At 32.9% G+C, this 16342-nt stretch overlaps 1 pseudogene; it reads left to right on the top strand.

Moving 5' to 3' along the window:
• The first annotated feature begins 8435 nt into the window (after window positions 1-8435).
• Window positions 8436-9784, top strand: LOC145937972 (uncharacterized; annotated as a pseudogene).
• Window positions 9785-16342: the final 6558 nt, after the last annotated feature.

Genomic DNA, 16342 nt, shown 5'->3' on the forward strand with positions numbered 1-16342 from the left:
GTTAAAGGTAGGAAAACTACCTAAATCACATAACTCCCGAACTCTCAAGACCCATCGTCCGGTCACAACCTAACCTTTCTTTACTAATTTTCTACATATTTTACATGTTTACATTCTTTACGAAAAAATTTACGTTTTTTACGTAAAAAATAAAAAATTTTTTTACGTGTAAACGCACATCACTGAATATATCCAGTCCAATAAAATATAATTAGATTAATATGATTATATGTATTGTAGCTTTATTTGCATGCGCAATTTATTTAAGTATTTTTGTATTTATTTTTTAAACAAATTGATATATATCAAATAACAATGCTTTTAAAACAATTATTTTCTTATTCTTAGAGCAAGCATCAATGGTTCATTTAATCGTTAATATAATTGAGCAAAGTGTAAGTTATACATTGAATAACATATTTAATCAAATAAAATATTTTTAAGTTTAATATAATTATACGTAACGTAGCTTCAAATGTATACAAAATTCACTCAAATAATTTTGTGTTTACTTTTAAAACAAATTGATATATTTCAAATAAAAATATTTTTAAAACAATCACTTTTTTATTTTTAGAGCAAGCATCAATGGTTCATTTAATCGTTAATATAATCGAGCAAAACGTGTAAGTTATACATTGAATAACATTTAATGAAATAAAATATAACTTGTACAAGATTCAAGTAAAAATACGGTTGCATTTATTCCATTGTGAATTAATCCAAGACAACATTTGTTGTATATTACTTTAAAATTAATTAATATTAATTTTAAATGAGTTCATTCCAGCAAAATTTATAATGAAAGAATAATGTATGTCATTCTAATAATCATATATATTATAATCCTATAACTATAATGTAATTCAATTCGTAATTTAGTAGCGTTCTTACAATTCAATATATTTTTAATGCAATATCCTATATCATTAATTGAAATTTATATATTGTTCTTTTAATATACATATTTAAAATAAAAATCAATAACAAATACAATTAAATGAACTAATTATGTTGATGGCAGCCCGTAACGTCGCCGTTTAATTGAAGCAACTTTATTTTTTTTTAATTTAACAGCATCTTTTTTCAGTGTAGTAATAAATATCTGTTTATAAATTCGAGCGGTTGGACATCAGCGCTCACCGTAATGCTATATGCCATACGCTGTTTTGTTTATACCTGCGGAAAGGACCATGAGAACGCTTAGAAGAGAGAGAGCGTGAGGCGTTTACGAGAGATAGCGCGAGGCGTTCATGAGAGAGCGTGAGGTATACGAAAGAGAGAGATAGCGCGAGGCTAGGGACCGTGAGAGAGATAGCGCGAGAGAGATGTCGCACAGTGGTGCCATATACGTGAATCACGGAAAAAATTATATAATTTATTAACTTTTAGAGATCGGGCTTTTTTGATGATTTTAATAGTTTTCAATTGCACACATATCAATATTGTTATATTAGAAGAAATAAAACATATCAATATAGATCTGATAAAAATTAGTTATATAATATATTTTTATTTAATTAGAGTAATGACCAATCTAAAACGCGTGTTCAAAACAAAAAAATATATATTTTATAACAAAAGAGGTATTTTATAATATCTTTGAACTGAGCCTACTAGCCCCGGTCTCCTCTAGTCTTCTCGTTATGCATTTATATTCAAATAAAACAAATATAAACATTTTTCCATTTTTTATTATAAATATATATAATCGCACTAAATCGCAGTTGTAATTAATTGCATACGATAATATAGTATGATTTTAAATTTATATAAATTTCTGCCCAGGTAGCACATGATATTCTCCGTATATTCTGAATTCATATGGAATTTCCCATACATATACGTAACATTATGAGAATATACTGATGATATCGTAAGCAGTATATAATGGGCTAAGAATATTTTGTATATTCTGAGGATATTCTGAGGATATCGCACACAGAATATCACATTTTGCATTCATATCGTAGATTCTGCATATATTTTGGAATTCATCCCGAATATCCCGTATATAGACGTAATATTCTGAGAATATTCTGAGGATATCGCACACAGAATATCACATTTTGCATTCATATCGTAGATTCTGCATATATTTTTGGAATTCATCCCGAATATCCCGTATATAGACGTAATATTCTGGGGATATTCTGAGGATATCGCACACGAATTATGTGAATTACGTCCAAAATAATAATGTAAATATATACAGGGTGTCTCAGACCACCCGTATCACCCTATTATATCAAAAACTGAGCGCGGCAGACAAAAATGTTTCAGACAAAAGTTGTAGGGCTTCAAGTAATGCATTACATAGTAATATTAGTATGACCTTGAAGAGTGTTGTCAAGGTCATATAAAAATGACCTTGAAATTTTTAAATGGAAGTACCTATATTTCATTCCATATTCTTGTAGCTTATCTCGAGAGCTTTTCAAAACACTATATGTAAGTCTCTTTTTATTAAGTAGTTTTCGAGTTATGGAGCTTGACAGTTACAGTACCGCTGGCGTTAGCATTACTCAAAGTCTACCGCGCGGAGGTTGCCCGGTCGGATTTACATTTCTTTTGTATGTGCGCGCGCGTATGTCTGTGTGTCTGTGTGTGTGTGTGTGTGTGTGTAAATGTATGGCTAGATGCTACATGTGATTAGGCCTGATGTTCGAAATGTTTACCGTTTACTTCAATACAAGCACGTATTCTTTTCTTGAAATTATTTGTTGCATAAAGAATTTCATCGGCAAAAAGCACCGCTAGGCGGCGCATGGCGTAACAATTAATCCGTACATAAAATTCACTTAAGCGGAATTATTAACAGGCTCTCCAGCGAAGAAAAATGATCTTCTCTTGCAGAAAAGCACGTAACGAAATTCTCATTAATCAGCTATGTCGTATTCAAACACAGAAGCTTCGGATATGATGCTTATTTTAGGTGAATGTGGTGGTCAATTTAGAGCAGCTGTAAGATTGTGGCGAGAACGATACCCAGATCGCGTTCCTCACTCATACAATGTTTTTTCTCGCTTAAGTAAACGAATTATTAATAAAGGCATTATTCAACCTGATCACAATAAAGGTAGACAAATTCGACGCCCAGTTATAGAGGAAAGGACGCCAGAAATTCTTGCATCTGCTCAATTGTATCCCCACGATTCATTAAGGCGTAGAGAAAGAGATTCTGGTATTAGTCGTGCCACGATCCACCGGATTTTTCATGAAAACAAGCTGCATCCGTACAGGATGAGTCTTCACCAAGCATTGACGATTGTCGATTTTAGAAACAGACTTGAATTTTGCAATTGGATACGTCAACAACCACAAAACTTTCATCAGAAAATTTTATTTTCTGATGAAAGCACATTTAAAAGTGACGGGTCTGTAAATACTTGGAACTGTCGTTATTGGGCACAAGAAAATCCTCATTGGTTCCGAGAAATTGACCATCAACATGTTTGGAAAGTCAATGTTTGGTGCGGAATTATTGAAAAACATGTCGTTGGGCCGTTTTTCTTTGAAGAGGACTTAAACGGTGCTCGATATGCCAATTTCATTGAAAATAATCTTCCGCTTTTGCTTGAAAATATTCCTCTACAATTACGCCTAAACATGTTTTTTCAGCAAGATGGATGCCCAGCGCATACATCTATAGTTGCTCGTCAACGATTGAACAATATGTTTCCAAACAAATGGATAGGCAAATATGGCCCACATCATTGGCCAGCACGATCACCGGACCTCAGTGTTCTCGATTACTATTTGTGGGGAAGAGTAAAAGATCTGGTATACTGCGAACCCCCAATGACAAGAGATAATATGATTCATAGAATACGCGACGCTATTCGTTCTTTAGATGCCGATGAAATTCTTTATGCAACAAATAATTTCAAGAAAAGAATACATGCTTGTATTTAAGTAAACGGTAAACATTTCGAACATCAGGCCTAATCACATGTAGCATCTAGCCATACATTTACACACACAGACATACGCGCGCGCACATACAAAAGAAATGTAAATCCGACCGGGCAACCTCCGCGCGGTAGACTTTGAGTAATGCTAACGCCGGCGGTACTGTAACTTTCAAGCTCCATAACTCGAAAACTACTTAATAAAAAGAGACTTACATATAGTATTTTGAAAAGCTCTCGAGATAAGCTACAAGAATATGGAATGAAATATAGGTACTTCCATTTAAAAATTTCAAGGTCATTTTTATATGACCTTGACAACACTCTTCAAGGTCATACTAATATTACTATGTAATGCATTACTTGAAGCCCTACAACTTTTGTCTGAAACATTTTTGTCTGCCGCGCTCAGTTTTCGATATAATAGGGTGATACGGGTGGTCTGAGACACCCTGTATATACGTCGTAAATCACGTTTAATATTTTGTAGAAATGTGAATTATGTGTAATAAATAAGTATGCTGGTGCTTTGTTAGTGAAAAACAACACCAATACGCAATTCAGCAGAACAAACCGCTTTATAGCAATCGAATGTGATTGGCTCTTATTTTTAGAACCAACAAATCAGTGTCGAGATTCAGCGGAAAATCTAGGGTGCTTTCCAATAAGGACACAGTGTGACACAGTATCATCACAGATTAATAGACAGATAGCCAAAGGTCTGAAAAAGGCAAGACCGGCATTTCCGTGCGACAGACTTTGCCCCTTACCGACACACTTTGCCCCTGGTTCGAGTCCGTGCTAAACTCCGTTAACTTTACCAAAAGACTTCGCCCCTGCACCCCTATTCTGTAACTTTTTAACAATACTTTCAAGGAGAGATCGCGGTTGACTCTTTACCGATTTTGATCTCCTTTTTTATAGTGAATCTGTATTGAATTTAAGTTGATCCGTGTTCGAGCTTTTCGTCCAATGCGCCTTGTAAGTAATATTTTTTTTTTTTTTATATTGGATATTTAGAGAAATTTTCATGTTTGTTATAAGGCCTAAAGAAAGACACAGTTTTGATTAGTACCGCTGGCGCAGCGGGAGAACACAAGAGTAGTAACTGTGGGGATCGATCCAAGGTTCAAAACTTGGGATGACATAACTTTTTTTTGTTTTTTATTATTTTTTATGTATATGTTATATGTATTATTTATTACGTAGACATAAATATTCGGCATATATTTATTGTTTTTTAGATACGCATATATCTTCTTATATATTTAAAATGTATAAAATAATCATAATATAAATAAAATATTTTTAGAAATATTTTAATTTTTTAAAAATTCATACATTTTTTAAATTTTTAATCCGAATGTTTTCCGTAAATTATGAAAAGTGTGTATTCTAACATTATTAGATTATTTAAGAAAATTTAAAAAATGTATAAATTTTTAAAAAGAAAATATTTCTAAAAATATTTCTCTGTAAAAATATTTTATTTATATTATGATTATTTTATACATATAAGAAGATATATGCGTATCTAAAAAACAATAAATATATGCCGAATATTTATGTCTACGTAATAAATAATACATATAACATATACATATAAAATAATAAAAAACAAAAAAAAATTATGCCATCCCAAGTTTTGAACCTGGGATCCCACAATTACTACTATTACCGTCGTATTAACGACGCGACTTTTGACTTCGAAAATGACTTATTTCTTGGGAATGTAGTTAGTAGTTACTGCATTGGCCACTACTACGATATGGCGCTGAAATCAGTGAGAAATGCCGGTCTCGCCTTCATCCAGGTCTTTGGCTATCTGTCTATTAATCTGTGGTATCATTCTATCTTCTTTCAATACCAGTGAACAACAAAGATAGAATGATACTCTGTGTCACACTGTGTCCTTATTGGAAAGCACCCCTAATAACGCTGCCCAACTGTTGAGTCTGCTGAATGCGGACATTGCGGACTCTCTGCCATGCTGCCGCGCCGCGCGCAGGCGCGTGGCCGCAATGAGGCGCGTGGCCGCAACGAGGCACATCGCGCGACGAGTTTTTGTTTCTATTCAATTGTCTTGCCTTTAGCTGTGCGTTTATCAACCAGCCAAAAAGATATAAGAAGAAGCTGTGCGCTTAAGACAAAAAAGAATTAACGTGGAAAGGAAACGTGGAAAGGAGGATCATCATTTATATTCATTGCACTGATTTTGAGGCAATCGAAGTAGTAGAGAATATATATTGCAGGTAATAAAAAAGTCGTAATTTTGATAGTTTTTAAGCACTGTTTTACCTTTTACTGTTTTATTTTGTTTTTTAATGAGCGAAGATTCACTCGGACATAAATTTTACAAGTAGTGGCGAGGGCTCGTGAAAAAGGAAACAATATATATCAGAGTTATATCAGAGTTGATATTTTATTTGCGACGCTGATCGATATTTTTGAACGTCACGCAGAAAAAATAATAATTCCTCTATTTGCTCATTGACTTTCTCTCATGTTTCACTAATATCATTCACGCAATCTCGCTCCTCGGATGATTCAACCGTAACGTCGTTTTCATGATCTATTAGATGCTGATCGTTGGAAAGAATTGTATCACAAATTGCAAAGTATCTTTGAAGAATTTTCACGGTCGCGATAGATAAGTCCCGAGTCCTCTTTCCATCAATTTCATTAAAAATAACGCTGAATCCTCTTTACCATATCCTGACAGAGACCACTTAATTGTTATCCTTGAAAAATGATAACACATGAAGCGTATGCGCTGAAGTCTTTAAAAGGATGATTCACTTCTTGCTAACAGCATTCAAGCAAAAGCAATGCAGAAAGTGTTTCTTATTCTTTGCGTGAATTAGAAGTGCAAAATAGACTGTCTCAAATAGATATATTATAAACAATACGAGATAATAAATCGGGATGAACACACTGAGAAAAATAATTTTCGCATTTTTTTCTTATAATATATAGTTTCCTCTTTGTTTTTTAAATGTCTTAGGTCATACATACACACTTGTGTATATTTAATAATCTAATGAATCAAAATATGTTGTAAAATATATATGTTTGAATCACTTATTTTACATTTGTTGCTTATACATTAATTGCTTTTTAATTGTGATCTATTACGATCATGATAAATTAGAAGAACCATTATTGATAAACGTTTAGTGATATTATACGATCGCGATAATAAATTTTATTTTTGTCTAAATTGATGATCACATATTTAATACCGGCCAAATATTACCTTCAAGTTTTTTTAGCATAAGACCCTGCGCACAATAGAGAAAATATTAGGAATATAAATTATTTTAAAATAAATAAAATTGAAAAAACTCTGATATACAAATACAAATTCGAATATAAAGGGCTAATAAATTAGTAAGAACTCTTTATACTCGAATTTGTATTTGTATATCAGAGTTTTTTCGATTTTATTATTTTAAAATAATTCTTATTCCTAATATTTAATATTTATTCCTCTATTGTGTGCAGGGCCTAACTTTCATCAAAGTGCATCGAATGCGCTCAAAATTTTACAATTTTTGTAATTTTTTGCAATTGCGTATGTCTTATATTAGGATCATAAAAATAGACTTACTAACAAAGCTTCAGGTTTTTTGGGTAATAATTTTTCCACAACATTGAAAAAACAACAGTTTATGGCCTGGATTGCCACAACTGCATATTTGTGCTTTTACACATTTCTTTGATTTTATCTTACACAATATGGCATGGTAATCCCAAAGATGAGAATTATAAAATGATTTTTATCCTGAATACGATATACATTGTCATTGCGAGTCGTCGTCATTTTTTTTAATTATAAAAATTATTCAATTATAATTAATAAATATTTATTAATAATTTGATATTAAATTCCATTAAATTAATTTTAGAATTAAATATTTCAATTTAATTTAAATAGTTAAATTTTTGATTTGTAATATCAAAGATATTAATTTTAATTTTAAATTATTATATTATATTATTTATTTATAAAACTTTATATTTTATAGAATTATTTTATTTTAATATTTTTATTATTTAATATAAATTTATTTTTTGAATGGAAAAAATTGTTTACATTAAATTCAATTAATATTATTTTATATAACTTTTATATTTTTAAGAATCATCTCATTTATCATTTCATTAATAATTATATGTTGTAGAAGAAAATATATATTTATAGAAAAAATAAAATACAATTTATTTATTTAATATTATTGATGAAGTGGAAATATATATAATAAACAAATCTGTCGGAAAATTGTTATTTAGGACAATAACAATGAGTTTGTATTTCTTATCATTATGAGTGGTCCCTGTCTATAGAATAGTGATGAGAAATACAAACTCATTGTTATCGTCCTAAATAACAAATACTTAGTCATTATGATTTTATAGCATAGCATATTTCATAGCATTCCAATTTGATTATACCGCAATAAAATTTAATAGATAAAATGCGGAAAAGTTGTTGGAATATTTCTAACCGACACATCCGAAGACTTGCAGAACAAGAAGCTAACGCATTAATGGATTCACTTTTTGAATCGCCTCCGCGAGATGTACCACAAACTAGTTCTACTACAGTTAACAATGAGAGGCTAGAAATGCAAGAACTACTTGGTATGGAAGTAGATGATCAGGAGATGGAAGGGATTGAAGAGCAGCAAAATACTCAAGAGGTTGAAAGGGAGGTAGAGGAGGAAGCAGGCCAGGATTTAGAAGAAGAACGGGAGCAAGAACTGATAGCGGCTGATGATTATCAGGAAATGGATGCAGTAAACGATGAAAGTGCGCAAGACACATCGGATGAGTCTGAAAGTGATTACAATATTCTTGAAGAAGAAAATTTGAAAAAATTTCTTTCGAATTGGTCTGTTCAGTATAACATACCACACGTAGCGTTGAAACCACTGCTACGGAAATTGAAACGATATCCTGTACATGCAAATTTGCCTTTGGATCCGCGGTCATTATTAAGTACACCGAGAAATACAGAAACAAGAATTGTTTCTCCCGGAGAATATTGCCATGTAGGCCTATTAAAGGGCGTTGAATCTATCGTAAAGCATATGTCGATTGTTCCGGAAGGCGTGATCAAAATATCCACGGTCTACCATTATCGAAATCATCGTCAAAACAGTTGTGGCTCATATTGGGATCAGTAAAGCCATATAAAAACGTATTTGTAATCGGTATATATTGCGGGGAGAAAAAACCTACAAATGTTAACGATTTTTTACAAGATTTCGTGACTGAAGCGAAACAATTATGTACGGAAGGAATACTTGTGAACAATATTCGTATACAATGTGCCATCGACTCCTTAATATGTGACATGCCCGCTAAGTCATTTGTTTTATGCACTAAAGGACATTCGGAGTATTCAAGCTGTCCTACTTGCATTGTCGAAGGCGACTTAGTTAACAGAAGGGTGTGTTTTCCACAAATCCATGCTCCTGCAAGAACGGATGATGATTTTCGGAATAAAACCGACGAAGAATACTATCACCGAGGGATTACTAGTTGTTTGGTAGAAATTCCGGGATTTGGTCCAGTCACGAACGTTCCACATGACCCCATGCATTTACTAGATTTGGGTATCATGCGTAGAATGCTAAACCTATTATTAGACGGCGACTTGGAATATCGGTTTTCGCATATCGAAGTAGAACGGATATCTTCTCGTTTGGGTGAGATAGAATCATATATTCCAGTTGATTTTGCAAGAAAGCCAAGATCACTGAAATTTATCAAGTTGTGGAAGGCTACTGAATTAAGACAAATTCTTCTATACACAGGGCCAGTGGTATTGCGATCATTGCGCAGCGACATCTATAACCATTTCATGACACTACATGTGGCAGTAAGAATTATGAGCGACGAAAAATGCCACGAGTTATTAGATTATGCACAAGAACTCGTGGAACATTTTATTTTGTCATTTAAATTATTGTATGGAACTCATAATGTATCAGCAAACGTTCATCAAGCTGTGCACCTCATTTCTTGTGTGAAGAAATTTGGTCCGATTCAGCATTTTAGTGCGTATATATATGAAAATCATATGCAAACATTTAAAAAAATGATGAGAAAGCCAAACCAATCACTACAACAAATCATACGAAGATGTGCTGAAAAGGAAAAGAATATATCAGTACGGACACTACTGGTACCGATGGTTGCCGAATTTTGCCCGCACATCGAATCTGCACACGCCGATGGTCCGCTTCTGGTTGGCTATACTGATCCGCAATACAAAGTAATAATATCAGCTACTATGAAATTACGCGCTAAGTCCCGCGCTGATAGTTGTTGTGGCTTAAACGATGGAACTATTGTTTCGTTGCAAAATATTGCGTACTGTTCAAGGCGACAAATTTATGTAATTATTGGTAACGCGTTTTTAAAGAAGGAAAACCTCTTTCCGTACCGTGTGATTCTTCGAAGATTGGAATTTTTTTAGTCCATAAATTATCGGAGCTGAAAGCATGGCCGTTGACAAGTATTACAAAGAAATACGTCAAATTGTCAGCTTGGAATAATAAATTTGCAATATTTACACTATTGCATACTAATTAAATTATTCGCTTTATTATTTGTAACTACAGAATAATGACTGATTTACAAAATTACGTCATTGCCGAATTTCACGATGGTATGGAGATAATATCCAAATCGTGGATCAATGATGATGTAACAAAAGTTCGTTGGCCATCGTTCCGTTCACAAAAACGATTCGATAAAACAGTCAAAGAAATGGAAGAGTGGCAAGAGTCATAGCCTACATTTCCATTAAAGGGAATTATAGGAAGCACGTGTAAGTCACTATTTTTGTCCGATTGAAGTTTAGAACATTCTAGAAATAAATTTTATAAAAAGTTTATAAATAAGTGGCATGAGTAAATAAGTTTTAGTCATATTTGACGTGTAAAATCTACGGTATCAATTGAACATTCTAAAAGAACCTATAACCTATAAAAGAATTTTTATGAAATTCGCATTCACCGAACGTTCTAAACTTCATAATACTTTACCAAATGATTCAAATATTTGCAAGCAGGATGGTCAGTATCAATTTAGTCCGTCAATTATCAATTATTTTCTTAACATTTCATCTATGGCCAATTAACATTTTTTAAATAAGTAATTGATGAAAAGCCTCAATTACTTTTTTAATTGAACAAATAATGTAATCAAAATTAAAATTTCCATTTTAATTAAAAATGTTATTGTTAATAAGTCGGTGATAAATTATAAATGTTAATAGTAATTTTTAATATGTCAACTGTCAATCACATTAAAAATATAATTGTCAATTTTAGCTCAGTTAATTACAATTTTGTCCATCTCTGCTCGCAAGATTGAGCTCTATCGAATTTATATATATTAAAATGTATATAATTTAAATGACTTTCAGCATCGTACGAGAAAGCTCGACAAAAAATGAAAGATGCCGAGATTTTCTCAGATGTACCTACAGGTTCTGAGAGAGACGAGATTTTGAAACAAACGAGAAAAACAAGGGCCAAATATGTTCGAAGCGGCGATGAAGATACCGAATCAGAAGACGAGCGAGTAGTAAGCGTTCCGCAATTTCCTAAATTTCCGGGAAGGAATTCCACAAAAAATATAGAAACTAATGAAAAAAAGAAAGGTAATTGTAATAATAATAAAAAGCACAAGTTGTTATACTTGCGCTGATGAGAGAAAGAAGATATATTGAATCTACCAAATGAGACGGTGAAAAAAACTATTTAGTATATTGAAGGAAATATTAAAATAAAAAAATGTTGTTCATATAACTTTAAAGTACTCTTCAAGCCATTAAAATTTGTTGTACGTCTTTTTTTTCTACATCTTATAGTTTACCAGATATTCGATCCTAAAGAAAAATACCGTTTTTCTTTAAAGGGGTGTTTCATCCCTTAAAACTCAATATCCGCACATATAAAAAAATACGTGTCTTTTAGATTTGTGTATTTAACAACATATTTGAAGAAGAATCAAATTGGTTCCGGACAGTTGTGACATGTCCCTTGTCAGTTTTAGTTTTTTAACACTTGTTTTTATAGTGATTTGTGGTGCACATACGACACACATCCATTCTCTATACGGCTGTAACCGATCAGAGGCGCCTCGCAGAGAGAATGGTGTTTGGTGTTTCGTGGGATACCGCGTATTTCGGTCACACGATTGGCACTTGCTAATTATTGTATGTATCTGTTTCTTGTAGTCACTGAGAATGACCCGAAGAGGGGTCGAAACGGTTTGGTTTTTGAATTAATAAAATCTTTCTTGTGTTTAAGACAAATGTTTATTGTTCGCGCTTTGACCCGTATCCGCTCTCTATAGCCGGTTTTTATTTTTATATTTTAACGTTATTAGAGTTTGTTTACTAATTTTTCTTTCATAAAATTTCTACCGAAAAAATTCTTCAGCATCAAAATTGTGCGAAGACTCTTGATGCTCATGACAGCAAGCAAAAGCAAAAGGGATATTGTCTGAATACAAGCAGTATTTTTAATCAAAATAATAACGAGAGTTTCAACGCTATTATCATTTGGAAGTTTGCGCCGAAGACATCGTTTAACGGCTCTTTTACAATAAAAACTGCTGCTAACATTGCCACAATATTATTTAATGATGGACATACAAGATACAAGTCTGATGAATCTTCTGGAGATATTAGGCGTGAGGATAGGTGAAACTTTCCCCATGTTCCGATATTACTGCCAGTACTGAAAATATATAATATACGTAACGTAAACTATAGATTTTCAGTACGGGCAGTAATATCGGAGCATGCCCTTTGTATCAATATTGTATAATGGACACGAAACGTACCATTATGGCCGAGCGTCACGCGTGAGAAAACACGCACGAGGAGCGTTTGCAAGCTAAAAGAAGTAAAAACAACAATGCCTACGAAAACTCGAATGCTGAAAAGCTGCTATATGGTTCAGGAATAGCTGATTAGAAATAAGTTAATTAATTTTTTATTTTTGAATGAATGTGTGACTACTGAAACTTTAAACGCATTTTTCTCAAAAAGGACTTTTTTAACCGCATTCACAATAGATCTAAAAAATTCTGCATCCGATTACTATAATTAAGGTCGCAATAATACAAATTTGTTCACAAAATCCATCTCTTTTACCCGATGTAGGATTTTTTTTATTACTCCCTTTTAATTTTTTTATCAATGAAAGGGCTTTATTTTTTCGTCTATTTTTTTCAAAGGTTTGCCATTTTGTCATTTTTTCATAATTTTATTTTTTTTCTACGTCAGGTAATAGTCGTTGGTATATAGTTCATAAATATTTTGGATTTTTATTTCAGATGAACTGTATGGCTGAAATGTTGTCAACGCGACCACCAACTTTTTTTTGGAACGCTGACTTTCGAGCTCTGGACAGTGAATATATGGGCTCTAAATTAATTAGAAAAGATTATTTCTATTTTTTAAATACATTTAATAAAATATTCAGAAAGTCACAGAAAGATTCGTTGTACAGTTTCTTTGAAAAAAATTTCTAAAAACACCTTTACTTTTTGAGTGGTTACTCTGGTGTCCCCCTTAATAGTGAGAAAATATTTTTTATTTCTTATTTGTTGTAATTAATAACCATCGATAATTTCTTTTTATTATTTATTGAATCATTAATCAATAATGTATATAGATTTATATAGACTATATAGATTTGTAACTTTAATATAGTGAGAAAATATTATTTCTCATTTGCTTGTATTACTTTAAAGGCGCTCTATCACACAATTATGTTATTATCATAGCATCATTATATTGCATTACTATAGCAAAGTTTTCTTCCTTTATTACGATTACGTGTTTACCTTATCTATAATAGCCGTTTGAATATAAATTGTATCCAGGAAACCATGCCTGAAAGCCTGTCCAAGCAAAACAAGATCGCATTGTCAATATTTCTTTTATAAAATAAAATCTACAGAATATTTAATAATTATGCGCGAGGAATAGAGTGCAATTTAAAGATTGGAAACTCATAAAATCTCGTCAGCGTGAGTTAATGACTCAATTCTTCAAATTCCAAATGTGTAATTATGAAGCCAACATCTGATCAGGAGTGGAATTACGTGCACAATCGAATTCGATCAGTCGACTTCTAATGCGTTTCTGCTCTACAGTTTTCTTAGTTCATGCTTATTTATCATTGGATTTTTGACAAGAAAACTGTAGAGTAGAAACGCATTAGAAGTCGACTGATCGAATTCGATTGTGCACGTAATTCCACTCCTAAACCTACAGAGCCGAAAACATTAAATATTAATAAGGCTGCTGTAACAGGAACTATTAAGGCCTGTGTCCACGATACTAGAAATCGGTCCGAGTTCTCGATTCAAGTTCTCGAATAGAAATAGTTGTACTTTGACGACTCTAGATGGCTTATAGTTGAATATGTAAAAAAATAAAGAAAAAATTATTAAAAGTTATAAAAATTACATTTCTATTATCCAATGTCACGTTCACCAACATTTATTAGCTATTTATAAAGTAATAATGTTGACAACAAGAAATTAAATTGATATAAACCTAGCAACTAGTATAGAAAAATGGGACGCGACGCATTTTTTCATCCGAGTTTTCTATTCGAGTTTTGCATCCAAGTTCGGTGTGTCCACGATCCGAGTTTTAGTAACTTTTTTTCGGTCCGAGAACTTGGACCGAATTCTCGGATCGTGGACACAGGATTTTACAGTTGGAATTGGTTTTATCCTTCTGGAAGAGAGCTATGTGCAGCCATGAATATTCCATGCATGTCCGATAAAACTTATATTAAATATCGAAAAAATTTAATCAATGGTTTTAAGAAAACAACAGTGGAAAATATAAAAATGACTAGCAAAGTTGAAAAGCAACTCGATCTCGAAAGAAAAGAAACAATAAACTGTATTCGGTATATAACTGTTATAGCGGACAATAATTGGATGAAGACATCAACGCCTACAATTCTCTTTCCGGCGTTGATGTTACAATTGGTTACTGCACAAAAAAGATTCCTTCGTCGGTGTCCGCAATAAATTTTGCACAATATGTAATGTAGTGTAGTGGAACAAAACTAAATCGAATCAAGAAACCATAAATGCTACAAAAATTTCGATCGTAACACAAGCTCCACAACATGGAGAGCGATACTATTATAAAAGGCTTTAAAAGTAACCTGGAAATGCATGGAATGATTTATAGAACTGCTATTAATGGTAATAGCAGCGTATATCAGACCATCGATGATAATAGAGACCATACCGCGAACAAATGGTGACCGTGCAAATATTGAATATATCAATTACTTGTTTCGCAATCTATGCAAAAAGTCAAGACCCAGTAAGCAAAATATTAGCAGTATGTCGGCAGATTGGCAGCAAATTCAATCAGAGTATTGCGGCAGATTGACATCAACTGCGTCCGCATTGAGCTTGTGTTTTGTCAGCAGATTCTGCTGACCGAAGCTCCGCCCACCGCCGCTCTTTGTTTGCTGACGCAACGGTCCATGATAAAGAGATTCCGCGAAATATTATTTATATGCTTTCGCGAGTAACTAAAATAATAAAGATAACATAAATTATTTATTCTTAAATTAATATTGCAAATATAATTAAATGCTAACATAAAATAAAGAAATACGCCTGTTGCGTGTCCTACGTCATCCCGGACGTCACAGTATAACTAAAATTATCGCAAATAACATAAAATAATAAAATACGCCGGTCGCGTGTCCTACGTCTTCCCGGACGTTACAGAATAAACTAATATTATCACGAATAACATAAAATAACAAAATACGCCGGTTGCGTGTCCTACGTCTTCCCGGACGTTACAGAATAAACTAATATTATCGCGAATAACTTAAGATAATAAAATACGCCGGTCGCGTGTCCTACGTCTCCCCGGTCGTTATGGCATAAACTAAAATATCGCCCGCTGTGCGGAATGATAATTGTTGAGCGCGTTATAATTAAATAACATGTACTCGTCAAGAGTAAACTCTTGTAAATAATATCTTTTTCGCGAAACGCGAGTCCTGCGTTTGCACGGTTAGTTAAAATAAAGTTATATTTTACTCGGTGCTCGGAAACTATCGGTTTTGCACCCGCTACTACTAGAGAACTGAATATCGTTTGGGATAAAGTCCCCTTAAATATAATAATATCGTGAATCGCGATTCCTACGGTCATTACATATGTAAAAACAAAATTAAATATTGCTCCTTGAGCCAGAACTAAAAGAAATACTTGTGGTTTCTCTGAAAGTGCACTAGGGTATAGCTTCTCAATATATAAGAAGTGTGGCGTATCTACACTTTCCGCTAGATTTGTTATTTTCCGCCTCGTTCGCGCTCTGGAATCTATTTGGATCGCGGAATAATCAA

The sequence above is a fragment of the Prenolepis imparis genome, unplaced genomic scaffold (assembly GCF_030444845.1).
Source record: "Prenolepis imparis isolate NDT839.2.m4 unplaced genomic scaffold, iyPreImpa1.0 SCAF_6, whole genome shotgun sequence".
NCBI classification, from domain to species: Eukaryota; Metazoa; Arthropoda; class Insecta; order Hymenoptera; family Formicidae; genus Prenolepis; species Prenolepis imparis.